The 15,521-nt window shown below is 44.6% G+C and overlaps 1 non-coding gene across 1 annotated transcript; it reads left to right on the forward strand.

Moving 5' to 3' along the window:
• The first annotated feature begins 10,324 nt into the window (after positions 1 to 10,324).
• Positions 10,325 to 10,396, forward strand: trnat-cgu (transfer RNA threonine (anticodon CGU)). The gene has a single exon. It is a non-coding gene; the product is annotated as a tRNA-Thr (tRNA).
• The last annotated feature ends 5,125 nt before the right edge of the window (positions 10,397 to 15,521 follow it).

Below are 15,521 nucleotides of genomic sequence, written 5' to 3' on the forward strand. Positions count from 1 at the left end.
CCGTTGGGACGGTCTACACCTGAACCGTGCTGGTGCCGGTGTTCTCGCGAGCCACATAACGAGGGACGTAGAGACGGTTTTAAACTGAATAGTGGGGGCAAGGGATCAAATTTGGGAAGATATGGTGAATCAAGGAGGAGAGGCAAGGCAAGAGAGAAAGGTATAAATATGGGAAATGATAAACAGACTGTGACAGGAAGGGACAGAATGTACAAATCTAAGAGTAAATCAACAGATAAGGCTAGAGGTTACAAAAATAATAAAAGGACAAAACTAAGTGCTCTGTATCTGAATGCATGGAGCTTTCGAAACAAAACAGATGAACAGAGAGCACAAATAGAATAAATAAGTACGATCTGATAGTCATTACAGAGACATGGCTGCAGGGCGACAGAGATTGGGATGTGAATATTGGAGGTTACATGGCATTTAGGAAGGACAGGAAGCTTGGAAAAGGTGATGGGGTAACTCTGTTAATTAATGATGGTATTAGCGCAATAGAGAGGGATGACCTAAGTTCAGGAGATCACGATGTAGAAGCAGTTTGAGTTGAGATGAGAAATAATACAGGCAAGAAGTCACTTGTGGGAGTGGTGTACAGGCCAGCTAACATTAACCACACTGTAGGATGGGGTATAAAAAAAGAATTAATGGCAGCTTGTCAGAAAGGTACAGCAATAATTATGGGGGATTTTAATCTACATATAGACTGGAATTTCTGATGGGCAGAGGTAGCCTAGATGAGGAGTACATAGAATGTTTTTGGTATAATTTCTTGGAAAAATAAGTTCTGGAGCCAACCTGAGAGCAGGCTATACTAGACCTGGCATTGTGCAACGAGATAGGATTAATTAATGACCTCGTAGTTAAGGTGCCCCTAGGTAGTAGCGATCATAATATGATTGAATTTTACACTCAGTTTGAGGGAGAGAAGAGTGGGTCCCAAACGAGTATTTTAAACTTAAATAAGGGCAATTATAAGGGCATGAAAGCAGAGCTAGCTAAAGTGAACTGGCAAATTAGGTTAAGGGATAAGTCAATAGAGATGCAGTGGCAGACATTTAAGGAAAATTTCAGAATACACAGAATAGATATATTTCAACGAGAAAGAAAAATTCCAAAGGTGGGACTCACCATCCATGGTTCAGGAAAACAGTTAAAGATACTATCAAACTTAAAGAAAAAGCCTATAATTGTGCAAAGATGGGAGGCAGGTCAGAAGATTGGACAGAATATAAAAAAAACAGCAAAGAATGACTAAAAGATTGGTAAGGAAGGTAAAATTAGAGTATGAGAGAAAGCTAGTGAGAAATATAAAGACAACTAGTAAGAGTTTCGATAGATATTTTAAAAAGAAAAGAGTTAACAAAGTGAGTGTTGGTCCTATGGAAAGTGTGTCTGGGGAATTAATAATGGATAATTAAGAGATGGCAGATGAATTGAACAGATACTTTGGATTGGTCTTCACTATTGAGGATACAAATAACATCCCAGTATTAGCTGTAAGTCAGGAAATGGAAGGGATGGAGGAACTCAAGAAAATTACAATCACCAGTGAAGTGGTACTGAACAAATTGTTGGAGCTGCGGGCTGACAAGTCGCCAGGTCCTGAAGTGGCTAGTGAGATAGTTGATGCGCTGGTTTTAATTTTCCAAAATTCCCTCGCTTCGGGAAGGTTCTGTTAGATTGGAAAGTAGCGAATGTAATTCATTTATTCAAAAAGGGAGGGAGACAGAAAGCAGGAAACGACAGGCCAGTTAGCTTAACATCTGTCTCAGGGAAAATGTTAGGATCGATTACTGAAGATGTTATAGCAGGGCATTTAGTAAAAATAAAGCTAATCAGGCAGAGTCAACATGGTTTTGTGAAAGGGAAATCATGTTTAACCAATTTATTGGAGTTCTTTGAGGGAGTTACATGTGCTGTGGATAAAGGGGAACCGGTGGATGTATTTTACTTCGATTTGCAGAAGGATAAGGTGACATATCAAAGGTTATTGCAGAAAATAAAAGCTCATGGTGTCAGGTGTAACATATTGGCATGGATGGAGGATTGGCTAGCTGACAGGAAACAGAGAGTCAGCATAAATGGGTCATTTTCTGGTTGGCAAGAAGTAACGAGTGGTCCACAGGGATCTGTGCTGGGGCCTCAACCTTCTACAATTCTCGAAATGACTTTGATGAAGGGACCAAAAGTATGGTTGCTAAATTTGCTGATGACAAAGATAGGTAGGAAAGTAGGTTGTGAAGAGGACATAAGGGGGCTACAAAGGGATATAGATAGGTTAAGTGACTGGGCAAAGACCTGGCAAATGGAGTATAATGTGGGAAAGTGGGAAATTGTCCACTTTGGCAGGAAGAATAAAAAAGCATATTATCTAAATGGTGAGAGATTGCAGAGATCTGAGATGCAGGGGATCTGAGTCTCCTAGTGCACGAATCGCAAAAGGTTAGTCTGCAGGTACAGCACGTAATTAGGAAAGCTAATAGAATGTTCTCATTTATCGCCAGGGGAATTGAATACAATAGTAGGGAGGTTATGCTTCAGCTATACAGGGCATTGGTGAGACCTCTTCTGCAACACTGAGTACAGTACTGGTCTCCTTATTTATGGAAGGATGTAAATGCATTGGAGGTAGTACAGAGAAGGTTTACTAGACTAAAACATGGAATGGGTGGGCTGTCTTACGAGGAAAGATTGGACAGGCTAGGTTCGTATCCACTAGAGTTTAGAAGAGAAAGAGGCGACATGATTGAAACATACAAGATCCTGAGGGGTTTTGACAGGGTGGATGTGGAAAGGATGTTTCCCCTTGTGGGAGAATCTAGAGCTAGGGGTCACTGTTTAAAAATAAGGGGTCACCCATTTAAGACAGAGATGAAGAGCAATTTTCCCCCTCAGAGGGTCGTGAGTATTTGGAATTTTCTTCCTCAAAAGGCGGTGGAAGCAGAGTCTTTGAATATTTTTAAGGGAGAGATGGATAGATTCTTTATCTGCAAGGGGGTGAAAGGTTATCGGAGGTAGATGGAAATGTGGAGTAATCAGTTCAGCCATGAGCTTATTGAATGGTGAAGCAGGCTTGAAGGGACGAGTGGCCCACTCCTGCTCCTAATTCGTATGTTCATATGTAAAGACAATGTAGAGTGGTCTGTACTGTTCACAGTACTTCTCCTGTAACTGCCGAAGTGAGACAATCATGTCGACTGTCGATCTACCAGCTCTGAAGCTGCACTGAGACTCAGGATAGATGTGTGATGCCAGGGTCTGCAATCTGGTCAGAGCAATGCGAGCAAAGACCTTCCCCACAATACTTAGCAAGGAGATGCCTCGCTAATTGCTGCAGTCACTGCGATTCCCCCTTATTGTTGTACAAGGTGACAATGTTTGCATCACGCATGTTTTGAGGTGCAGATCTTTCCTTCCAACAGAGACACAGAAGTTCATGGAGATGCTGCAGTAGAACCGCTTTTCCACTCTTGATGACTCCAGGTGGAATACCATCATTTCCCGGGGCTTTACCACTGGCAAGATGGTCAATGGCTTTGTTGAGCTCCACTATGGTGGGGTCACTGTCCAGCTCCTCCATGACAGGGAAGTCTGGAATGGCACTGAGAGCCACTTCAATGACAATATTCTCCGTTATGTAGAGTTTAAGGTAATGCTCCACTCACCTTTCCATCTGCTTGTTAACAGATGATTCCACTTTGACACCGCACTGAGACCTTGAGCATTGTTGTCTGAAAGAGCCTGATCGAGGATGTTGAGGAACTCCTGGGTCCTTTCTGGATCAGTGGTTCGTCAAGTGTTGATCTGAGGACGACGTTCTTCTTGGATGGATGAAGCTTCCTTGGCTGAAGCCTGACCTTGTTACACACCAGGGAGTGGTCAGTGTCACAGTCAGCGCTGTGATAGCTGTGAGTGATGAGGACACTGCTGAGGGTGGTATGTCTGGTGATGATAAGGTCTAGCTCGTGCCAGTGGCGTGATCTCAGATGTCTCCAGGACACCCTGTGGCACAGCTTGACGTGGAAGTAGCTGTTCATCACACAGAATCCATGGTGACAGCATAGCTCCAGCAACCTCTGTCCATTTTCATTCATCTTGCCAATCCCCTGGTGCTCTATGCACATTGGCAAAGCTGTGTAGTCAGTACCCAAGCTTGTGTTGAAGTCTCCTAGAAGGTACAGTCCCTCAGTGCTGGGAATTCTACTGATGGCAGTATCAAGTGTCACATAGAATTGATCCTTGACATCTGGGGTGGAGGTGAGTGTCGGGACATAGATGCACATGAGATTAACTGGGCCCACGCTTGTTGACAAGTGAAGAGTAAGAAGTCTCTCTGAGCCTACTGTGGCTGGTTCACTCATCTCAAGTGGCGTGTTTTTTACTGTGAAAACCACTCCATGCTCACGAGTTGCCTCTTGGGATTTACCCTGCCAGAAGAAGGTGTAGTGTTTCTCTTTGAGGGATCCACTTTGGACGAGTCTAGTTTCTTGCAGCACAGCAATGTCCACATTGAGCCTTGTGAGTTCTTTGTCCATCAAAGCTGTCTTGTGTGTCTCATCAACCTGCAGAAGGTTGTCAGTGAGGCCAGGACACATGGTCCTCGCATTCCAGCTTGCGATGCGAAGGACTGGTGTCTTCTTTGTTGAGCTTGTTTTTCTTGGTGCATTGATTATCGATCCGCCTGTTGAGAGATGACTCTCTGAGCTCCAAGCACCCATTGAAGCAAGCAGGTTGTGGCAGGACAGCACCTAACTGATTGGGGGCTACCCAGCTTGGAGTGGGTGGTAGCTATCCAATGAGATGCGATGATCTCTTCAACTGTCAGAAGTAACCCCTGGTGCTCATACTCTGCACCAATTGAGTGAGAGCTTATAATCGGTAACCGTTTCTTCCCGTGTTGTGCTAATGTTTAAGCACAAATAGTGTCCTCTTCACGGCACATTAGCACTTAACACAAAATGGCTCCTTTGGTCATGTGTTAATTGTAAAATGGCTTTCTTGACATTGTTAGTTATTACAATGGATACATTATAAAAATGGTCAAGTTAAACTAAGATCGAACTACCCAAGCTTACCTGCATCCTCCAGTCCTCTGTCAACATTCCCATATTTAAGGAGGATTGAAAGATTGTGGTTCGAGTCTCTGATATTTCCAACCTTACTTCCCTCAGCAACCCAGGATGCAGCCCATTCAAACTGGGTGACTTTTCTGCTGTGAGAGCTGCCAACCTTGTAATTGTCTCCTCTTTATCTATTTTCATCCTGTCCAATTTCTTCACTTCCTCCTCCTTTACTGTGACATTTGCAGCATCCGCCTATTTTGTGATACTTAATTAGTGCCTCAGCCACACCCTCTGTCTCCACAGGATCTCCTAATTGATCCCCCCTTTCACTGACTGTCCATATGTTGGTAAAAGACTTCAGTGTTCCCAGTTATGTGACCTGCTAATCTTTTCTCATACATTATCTTGCTGATCTCATTTCCTTTTTCAGCTCTCCTCTGTACTTTCTGTATTTTGCTTGTTTCTCTACTGCATATGAATCCTCACATGATTTCGAAATGAATGATTTTTGAACTATTTTGTTGAAGGATTGAATTTTGTAAATTTCTCCCGAGCTCCCCTCATGGTCAGGCAGAAAGTTTAACTGCTGTGTTTTCAAACAGCAACAGCTTTATTTGAAAAGCCATTGGGACAGGATTCCGGGTTTTAATCCAGTCACAAATCTGGTTCTGATGTCTTGTGGCTCCAGCTGTCACATGACCTGTCAGAGGCTGACCTCATAATTGACCCAGTCATGGAGCTGTGGGTTGATGTTTAAATTGTTGCAAAATAATTTTCCAGAAGGACAATCAAAATGAATCGATATATAAAAGGTAGATTTTGTGAATTTGTGCTCCCAGTGGAAATTCCTGCAGAGTCTGCTGGTTTTCATATCCCCAATTCCCCACAGGAAGCTCTGTGTCGGAATCTGTATTCATTATATCAATATTATACAGAATCATTTCATGGGAGACCCCAGTGTGAATTGTAAACAGGTGGTTCAGTTTTAACTTTCAAATTAACACAGAAGCAAAATACTGCAGATACTGGAAATCTGAAATAAAAACAGAAAATGCTGGAAATACTCAGCAGGTCTGGCAGCATCTGTGGAGAGAGAAACAGAGTTAACGTTTCAGATCTGTGACCTTTCATCAGAACTGGGCTGAAATTGTCTGAGGGCCAAGTGGCCTCTTTCTGTGCCTTAAACTTTCTGTGAGTCTAAGATTCTATGAGATTGTGGAATCAATTTCAGGGTCGATGACATTGCACTCTGTAAGGATAGGAAGATGGAGATTATTAAGTACAGTGCAAGAATATAGATGCTTTTACATTATTTTAATCAAAATTGATTTAAACTTTGTGTTCACGCATCCGATCTTTTGATCACAATGACACTGATAACAATGGAAAAAGCAAGACTTGCATTTCACGACCACAGGACGTTGCAAAGCCTTTTACAGCCAATGAAGGACTTTCCAAGTGTCGTCACTGTAGTCATGTAGGAAACATGGTGGCCAATGTGCGCACAGCAAGCTCCCAGAAACAACAATGTGATAAAAACGAGATAATCTGTTTTTAAGTGATGTTGATTCAGGGTTAAACAATGACCAGCACCCCAGAAATAATTCCCCTTCTATTCTCTGAAATAGTGCCATGGTACCTTTAACATCCACCTGAGAGGGCAGAGGGACCCTCAGTTTTCTGTTTCACCTGAAAAACAGCATTTCTGATAGTGCAGCACTGCCTTAGTACTGGACTGGAGTGTCAGCCATTTTTAAAGGGCTGTTAGTCCTACTGGAAAATATTTAAAGGAAGATTAAATGAAATGAAATAAATACATTGCTTTTGCCTCTCTCCCATCCCCCCAATAACAGTTAAATTAATTATTTGCCCTTCCCTCCCAAAACCTACCTTTACCATCTGACCTTCCGCCCAAAACTGCACAAACTGTAAACTATAACCCTTCCCACCATCCCCTACACCCATGACATTAATTTGACTCCGTCCCCCCTCCCCCACACTGAGAAACTTACCTTCTCCCCCCTCCCCACCAGTGTTGCACCTCATTTCCCCGGATGGGGCTCCGAAGGCACGGCAGTGCCGGTCACCGGGCTGAAGATCGCAGCTGGATATCAGGAAGTGATGGGATAATAATTAATGCAGGTTTGTGGTCCCGTTGTCGAGCGGTGGGGGTCCCCCCACAACGCCTCGCCGTCGCAGGCAATATCGAGCCAGGCCCTGCCGACGTTGAGGTCCATGGCGGGCCTCATCCGGGGCCATCTTCAGGCGGCTCCCACCCCACCCCCACCACAGATCTCGACGTTGAGGGCTCTATAGAATCCAGCCCATTATTTCTGTCAATCTCAACTCCACAGGGATTTGTCTGTTAATTGTAGAAAAATTAAAGCTCTATCACCTTTTGATAAAAGGGGGTTTCAAATCCAATTCCAAACAAATGATAGTTCTCATTGTATCTAGAACATGTTTTCTTACATACAAACATACCAATTAGGAGCAGGAGTAGACCACTCGGCCCCTCGAGTCTGCTCCACCATTCAATAAGATCATGGCTGATCTGATTGTAACCTCAACTCCACATTCCCACCTGCCCCGATAACCTTTCACCCCCTTGTTGATCAAGAATCTATCTACATCTATCTTAAAATATTTCAGAATTTCTGTCGTCCAGCAACTCTCACTTTATTTCCTGGATTTCACCTAAAAAATGTATTTCCACACTTTGGATATCCTGTACTTCATTAATGTTTTTGCTCTCTGGGGATTTCCCTTTAATTATATTCAGTGCTGGTATTTTACTGCCACACACTGACTGAAAGTGTCCCATCTTTCTGCAGGAAAAACACTCAGCTTCTTTGGCGAGGCAGTTTTCCCACTTGTGTCTCTCTCAGCCACACCGACTGCCATTGGTTGCAGCTACCACTAGATGCTCTTCCCGTCTTTCTTGTCTTTTACCACTAATTTTTCCTTTTGTTTTCTGAACAAATTCAATTGAGTCTGCAACTCTGGAGATCAGACTCTCCCTGTCCCCTCGAACAACGGATTGGTTAAACTTTCTAACCTCTGTTTGTCTGCTCAATTGAAACTCTTTCGTTAATGTGAGATCAGCCCTGGACTGTAGATGATCTGAAAGGGTGTTGTCTAATACCCCGAACACAATCCTGTCTCCATTCAGCTCTTCTCTTAAGTTGCTGTATTCACAAACCTCCGTGAGTTTGTACAAGTCATTGATAAATGAATGAATACTCTCCCCTTTCTGTTTTGTACGCTTATTAAATTCAAAGTGATTCCTGACAATGCAGCGGCCAGCCGACGTCATCAGAGCGCTCCAAGCTGCGCACATGCACAAACAGTCTCCTGCGCTCTGAGATGCTGCGCATGCTCAGCCTACGTCTTCCAGGACGAAGTGGCGCATGCGCAGGAAAACTCTCTACCCCCCTCTCAGCCACTCACTCCAGGCCGCTCGCTGCCAGCTCCTCGCTACCCTGCTCCCCCGCCCTCCGGCTGCTTGCTACCCCCCACCCCCGCACTGCCCTCTCTCCGTCCACTCACGCCCCGCTTCCCCCCCACGTCCCTCCAGACACTAGCTCGAAGCCATGCTGCTTCCCTCCTCTCGGCCTCTCGCTCCAACATTCGATCATTCATCACCGCACCACCCGATAAAGCAAGGCGAGTCTCGAGGGGAAATGGGGCAATGTTGGAGCAAGTGGCCGAGAGGAGGGAAGCGGCAGAGCCCATGGCCTGGAGTGTGAGCGGCCAGAGAGCAGGATGGGGGTGGTGGTGGGGGAAGCGGGGAGTGAGCAGTCAGAGAGTGGGATGGGGGGAAGCGGGGAATGATCGTCCGGAGAATGGGATGGCACTGTTTAGAGGGGATTTGAGGAAAAAATGTTTCACCTCGAGGGTGGTTGGAATCTGGAACACATTGCCTGAAGGAGTGGTAGAGGCAGGAACCCTCACAACATTTAAGAAGTATCTAGATGAGCACTCAAAACGCCACAGAATACAAGGCTACGGCCACGTGCTGGAAAATGGGATTAGAATAGACAGGTACTTGATGGCCGGCACGGACACGATGGCCGAAGGGCCTGTTTCTGTGCTGTATAACTCTCTGACTCTATGAAACCTCACTGAATTACAGAGGGTGTGCAGCACTGTCAGAGGTGCTGTCCTTCTGATGAGACTTCAAACAGCGCAACGTTCTCCGAGTATCAACCAAAACATGTCCATTGTGTAGATATGTGCCGTATTTGCTTATGAAATGACAGTCACTGCTCCGAAAGTAATTCACTTTAGGTGAATTAAGATGACTTGGTACTTTATAACTGGCGAATGCGCAAGAGGTAGCGGGGGACTATTGGGGGTGGGACGGAGGCGGCGATGGCAACCTTTGAGGGGATTTTTGGGTCTAAGTTGTTTTCTGTGATAAATGGAGTAGCTCCATCTTTAATCCTGGCAGCTGCCTGATAGTCACAGACAGTGACGTTTCAGTGGCAGAGGCTGCATTTGCGCATGTGCTAGTAAGCGTCACCTGGTGGTTGCATTGTCAGCAAATGCAGCGTTTTAACTTTGGCTCCACGATGACATTTTTTTCCTCAATTAAAATAGTTCTTGAGTGCCTTAATAACTTCTTCACACGGAGCCTACACACTCCCTCCATGGCAGACAATAGTGTACTGACCTGCTCCATGTCTGGCTTCTGCACGAGACCCGATGCAGTACGATACCTTGCAAACCTCTGGAACCACCTCGGCCACTCATCGGCTTGGTTCAGTCCAGTGACCTTTTCAAAGGTACAGGCAAATATTTCTCCATCATTGCTTTGGTTTACTGTGGCCCCCATATAATATTCTGATATCTGTCAAGGCTTAGTACACAATTTATAAGAATCTGACGGTTAAAATAACCTGAGTTTACTCTACACATCTTGCATTGAAAGTTTCATCTACAACTCTCCATGAGGTGCCGTACAGATTATATTACATCACTTCCTGTGATGATGCACATAGTCTATTTATATAATCTGCCCAGTAACAACCCAATGTCCACTCTTATATTATTGTACAGATGTGAGAAAAGCGGAGGATGAGAATGGAACGTCTGAATGAAGATTTCATGATGCTGATGATGTAAATGAGGCTGATCTGTTTCCCATTCCACAATCCCTCTTTATTTCTGTGCATGTTTCTCGATGCTGTTTCAACCAAATTGAAAAAGAATCACAAATCCTCCTCTGGAGCCTCAAGTGCCCATTAACAAAAGGCATGGTGGCCAAGTGGTAAGGCGTCAGTTTCGTAAACTGAAGATCACGGGTTTAATCCCCGTCCGTGCCTCATGATTAGTTTCTCACTTTAAATGTGATGTTTCCAGAAAAGATGTCCGTTGCATTTGTTTTGGCCATCTGGAAATCAGTGTGATGTCACACTTTATCCTGGACACTGGGAAGAACATGAGGAGCAGCCACATGGTCCCTCGAGCCTTCTCTGCCATTGATAGAGTGAAAATAACTGAGGTCCAAGCACTGAACCTTATTACTGTGCATTTGCTTGATATTTAACAGAGCTATTCTATTAATCCCACATCCCACACTCCTGTCCTTTCCCCCATTGTCCTGTTATATTTTCCATGTCAGGTATGTATCCAATTCCATTCAGAGTTAACATTGAATCTGCTTCCACTGACATTTCAGGATTGCATGCCAGACCAGAGCAACACACTGCTGAAAAAACAATCTCCTCATCACAACTCTAATTCTTTTGTCAATTACTTTAAATGTGTTTCCTCTGGTTACTGACCCTTCTGTCACTGGCAACACATTCTCCTTCTTCACTCTATCAAAACTCTTCAGGATTTGCATTACCTGCTGCCTTTGCTGATATAACAAGGCTGAGCACACATCACCAAAAGGAATATGATTGGCTCTGAATCACATTTATCTTTCCTGTCAATCTGATGTGGACCTTGTATTTTCCCGGAACCAAACAACCTGAGCAACAAGTGTGGGTTCCAGTGATTCCCACCGCTCTGAGAGAGAGAGGATGTGATAATGAGCCAGATAGAAGAAAGGAATGAGATAGAGAGTAAAATAGCCCTGGTCTGTTTCTACTAACCCCCGGCCCCCTAAAATGGCATCATTTTCTCCTGCCTCTCCACATTCTAGTCAATTAATTAATGCAATCCTTTCATCTGGAACATAGAACATAGAACAGTACAGCACAGTACAGGCCCATCGGGCCATGATGTTGTGCCGAACCTTTAACCGACTCTAAGATCAAACTACCTACATACCCTTCATTCTACTATCGTCCATGTACCTATCCAAGAGTCGCTTAAATGTCCCTAATGTATCTGCTTCTACTACCACCGCTGGCAGTGCATTCCACGCACCCACCACTCTCTGTGTAAAGAGCCTACCTCTGACATCTCCCCGAAACCTTCCTCCATCACCTTAAAATTATTCCCCCTGGTGATAGCCCTTTCTGCCCTGGGAAAATGTCTCTGGCTATCCACTCTATCTATGCCTCTCATCATCTTGTACCCCTCTATCAAGTCACCTCTCATCCTTCTTCGTTCCAATGAGAAAAGCCCTCGCACCCTCAACCCTTCTTCGTAAAACTTACCCTCCAGTCCAGGCAGCATCCTGATAAATCTCCTCTGCACCCTCTCTGAAGCTTCCACATCCTTCCTATAATGAGGCGACCAGAACTGAACACAATATTCCAAGTGTGGTCTAACCAGGGCTTGATAGAGCTGCAGCATAACCTCGCGGCTCTTAAACTCAATCCCCCTGTTAATGAAAGCCAACACACCAGACGCCTTCTTAACAACCCTATCAACTTGGGTGGCAACTTTGAGCGATCTATGGACATGGACATGGACCCCAAGATCCCTCTGTTCCTCCACGCCACCAAGCATCCTGTCTTTAAGCCTGTATTCTGCATTCAAATTCGACCTTCCAAAATGAATCACTTCACACTTTTCCAGGTTGAACTCCATCTGTCCCTTTAATTCCTGTTTCCTAATCCATTGATGTTTCACAATGTACTGAACTGTCCCAATCCATTGATATAACTCAGTCTATAGAATTTCCCAATCCACTGATATTTTCCAGTCCATTGACTTTCCCAATCCATTAATGATTCCTGACCATTGACATTCCCAATCCATTTATATTGCCTGTGATTTCAAAGCAAATGTGGAATACAAATAGTATCAGTATTATCAGATACATCGAGACGAGGTGCAATAGCCAAGTGGACAGATGTTGGGTTTATAAAGAATAAAGCACGAGCTCGACATTTGTCAAGTCTATCACTGGATCTGAACTCTCAACCTACTGTATTTCTGTGGGTCTGCTGACTTGTATATGTGAAGAACCATTGGATGTTTCTCAATTCTCTGACTTTTCTCATTCTTGTGCCATATTTGTTCCTTTGGGTTCACCAGTGAAGAAAATTATTCCCTATTACATTTGGTGAAGACTTTAATAACCTCACATCCTTGTGTCTCACCATCTCAGGTCAAACTCCCAACAGAAACTTTAAACATTTAACTATTCTGCTGGAAACATTTTCAAGGGCGCAGACATTCCTTCATTACGCTTCCTTCTTTGACATGTGATTGACAAATATGTGTGTAATGGAGAGAGAGAGTTTGAAAAAAGAGAGAGAGAGAGAGTGCGATAGAAAGTTAGAGGACCAGCTAAAGACAGATAGAGAGAGAGAGGCAGAGAGAGGTAAAGCGATAGACAGAGAGAGAGAGAGAGAGAGAGAAGGAGAGAGAGTCATTGAGTCCTGGAGTCACTACAGTACAGGAAGTCATTTTGCCCATCAATCCCATGTAAATCAATCCATTCAGTCCCATTCCCCCGCTCTATCCCCATCGCCCTGTAAGTTATCTAAACCTGTCATATTTATTATAATCTTGTACATGTCTATCAAATCTCCCCTCAATCTCCTTTGCTGCAAGGAGAACAACCCCAGCTTCTCCAACCTAACCTTACAGCTAAAATCCCTCATGTCTGGAACCATTCTGTTAAATCTCCTCCACCCTCTCAAGGACACTCACATCCCTCCAAAAGTGTGTTGACTAGAACTGGATGCAATTCTCTGGTTGTGGCCCAACTAGAAATTTATACAGGTTCAGCATAACTTCCCTACTTTTGTACTCAGTACCTCTATTTATGAAGCCCAAGATCCCATATGCTTTGCTAACTACTTTCTCAATGTGTCCTGCCACCTTCAAAGAACTATGCATATGAATCCCCAGGTTTTTATTCCTAAAAATATGCTTTATTCATATAAATCTGTAAAAAATGCATTATACAACAGTTCAAAACAGCACCAAGTTGACATTCCAAAAAGTGCAAAGGAAATCAGTTTTCTTCAATACAGGAGTGAGTTGCCTCACAACCCTTCCACTCCATTTTACCTGACATGGACATTTTACAGCAAACCCATATCTGGTGGATACAGCACGAGGGGTTTCCAATGAGTCCAGCTGCCCAGTTCACTATGGCGGGGGGACCTTACACAGTGGTCTTTCCCCATTGAGCCTTTGCAGTGGCTACCCCAAGCTTTAGTGTGTCCCTCAGCACGTAGTCCTGGACCTTGGAATGTGCCAGTCTGCAACACTCGGTCGTGGACAACTTTTTGCGCTGCAAGACCAGCATGTTTAGGGCAGACCAAAGAGTGTCTATCACCAAATTGATGGTCCTCCAGCAGCAGTTGATGTTTATCTCGGTGTGCATCCCTGGGAACAGCCCGTAGAGCACAGACTCCTGTGTTACAGAGCTGCTTGGGATGAACCTCGACAAAAACCACTGCATCTCTTTCCACACCTGCTTTGCAAAGACACATTCCAGAAGGAGGTGGGCAACTGTCTCTTCCCCACCTACTCAGCAGAGATGACATCTGTTATTGAAGCAAAAAGCAGAACCGACCTGATGCACAACATGAAACCAGCAGCCAGAACATTATATGACTTGAAATTAGCCAAGGCAATTGTGCAAAAGACAGTGAGACACTGCGCAAATAAACACTGGACAAAATCACAAATGTAACAATGCTTTCAAAAGCAAATCTCCCGAGTATGCTCACACTCGTCAAGCAGAGGTGACTTTGCTGGCTCAGGCACGTTCGCAGGATGGAAGATGACACATTCCCAAGGGTATTCTGTATGGGGAGGTCGCCGGAGACAGAAGACCAGTTGGATGCCCAAAGCCCCACTTCAAGGATGCCTGCAAGCAGGACATGAAGGACCGAAACATCGATTTTCACACATGGGAGACACTGGCCAACAACAGAGGGAAATGGTGATATTACCCCTGGACTGGTGTGTGCGTCACCATGACAATCAGTGACTATAGCAGCTTGACAGCAGGTGCCAACATGGAAAACAGCGACACCTGATAATCCCACCTCATATGTGTCACTTGTGGAAGAACCTGCCTCTCACATATTGACCTCTTCAGCTATCGGACAAAGTGCACCATGGGAAACTATCCCATCACCAATGGATTTGCTGCACGTCCATCATCTCACGTAGAAGGAAGGATGACGACGACGACATCTACAACCAGGGCGGCCCATCGTGCCTGTGGCAGCTCTTTCATTTCCTTTCAACTATTTATCGAAATTCCCTTTTCAACCTTACGATTGAGTCTCCTTCCACCATTCTCTCAGGCAATACATTCCAGACCAAAAACAACAACAACTTGTGTGTAAATTTATAGAGCACCTTTCACGCAATACAGCGTCCCATGGCACTTCACAGGAGTGTCGGAAAGCAAAATTGGACCCCAAGCCACACAAGACCGTATTAGAGCAGATGGCCAAAAGCATGGTCACAGAAGTAGTCTTCCATGAGTGTTTTAAAGGAGGGAAGAGAGGTCGAGAGGCGGAGAGTTCAGGGAGGGAAATCTCAGGCTTCGGGCCTGGACAGCTGATGGCACAGCTGCCAGCGGTGGAGCGATAAAAATCAGCGATGCTCAAAAGACCAGAATTGGAGCAGGGCCTGAATCTCGGGGGGAGTGAACCAAATAAAATCCGGCCCTTTGTATCCCCCTCACAGCTTACATTCCCACCGAGCTTTTTATTATCAATCAATTTCCCTCTTGCAGTTCTATTTCACACCAAGAGATGGCAGTCTCATGCCATTTCACAGCAAGCTGCATACAAGCTTATTTTACTGCCAGTCCAATACTGTGTTGAGTGGACAAGGATGTGTGTGGTGTGCAGTGTGTGGTATGCAGCAAGGTTAGACTCAAACCAAAGAAGCTGCATCACTCCCAGCGGAAGGGCCGCCCGTGCATCAACACTAGCAGAATTTCTTATCCACAGCTGTTACGTAAGTTTCCAAATTCACTTGACAAAGTCCATCAAAACACTCCGACAGGGGATGCAGAGACCAAGTGGGCCCACATCAGAGATGCCATCTATGACTCAGCTATGATCACCT

This window comes from Heterodontus francisci, unplaced genomic scaffold, assembly GCF_036365525.1.
Source record: "Heterodontus francisci isolate sHetFra1 unplaced genomic scaffold, sHetFra1.hap1 HAP1_SCAFFOLD_51_2, whole genome shotgun sequence".
Taxonomy (NCBI): Eukaryota; Metazoa; Chordata; class Chondrichthyes; order Heterodontiformes; family Heterodontidae; genus Heterodontus; species Heterodontus francisci.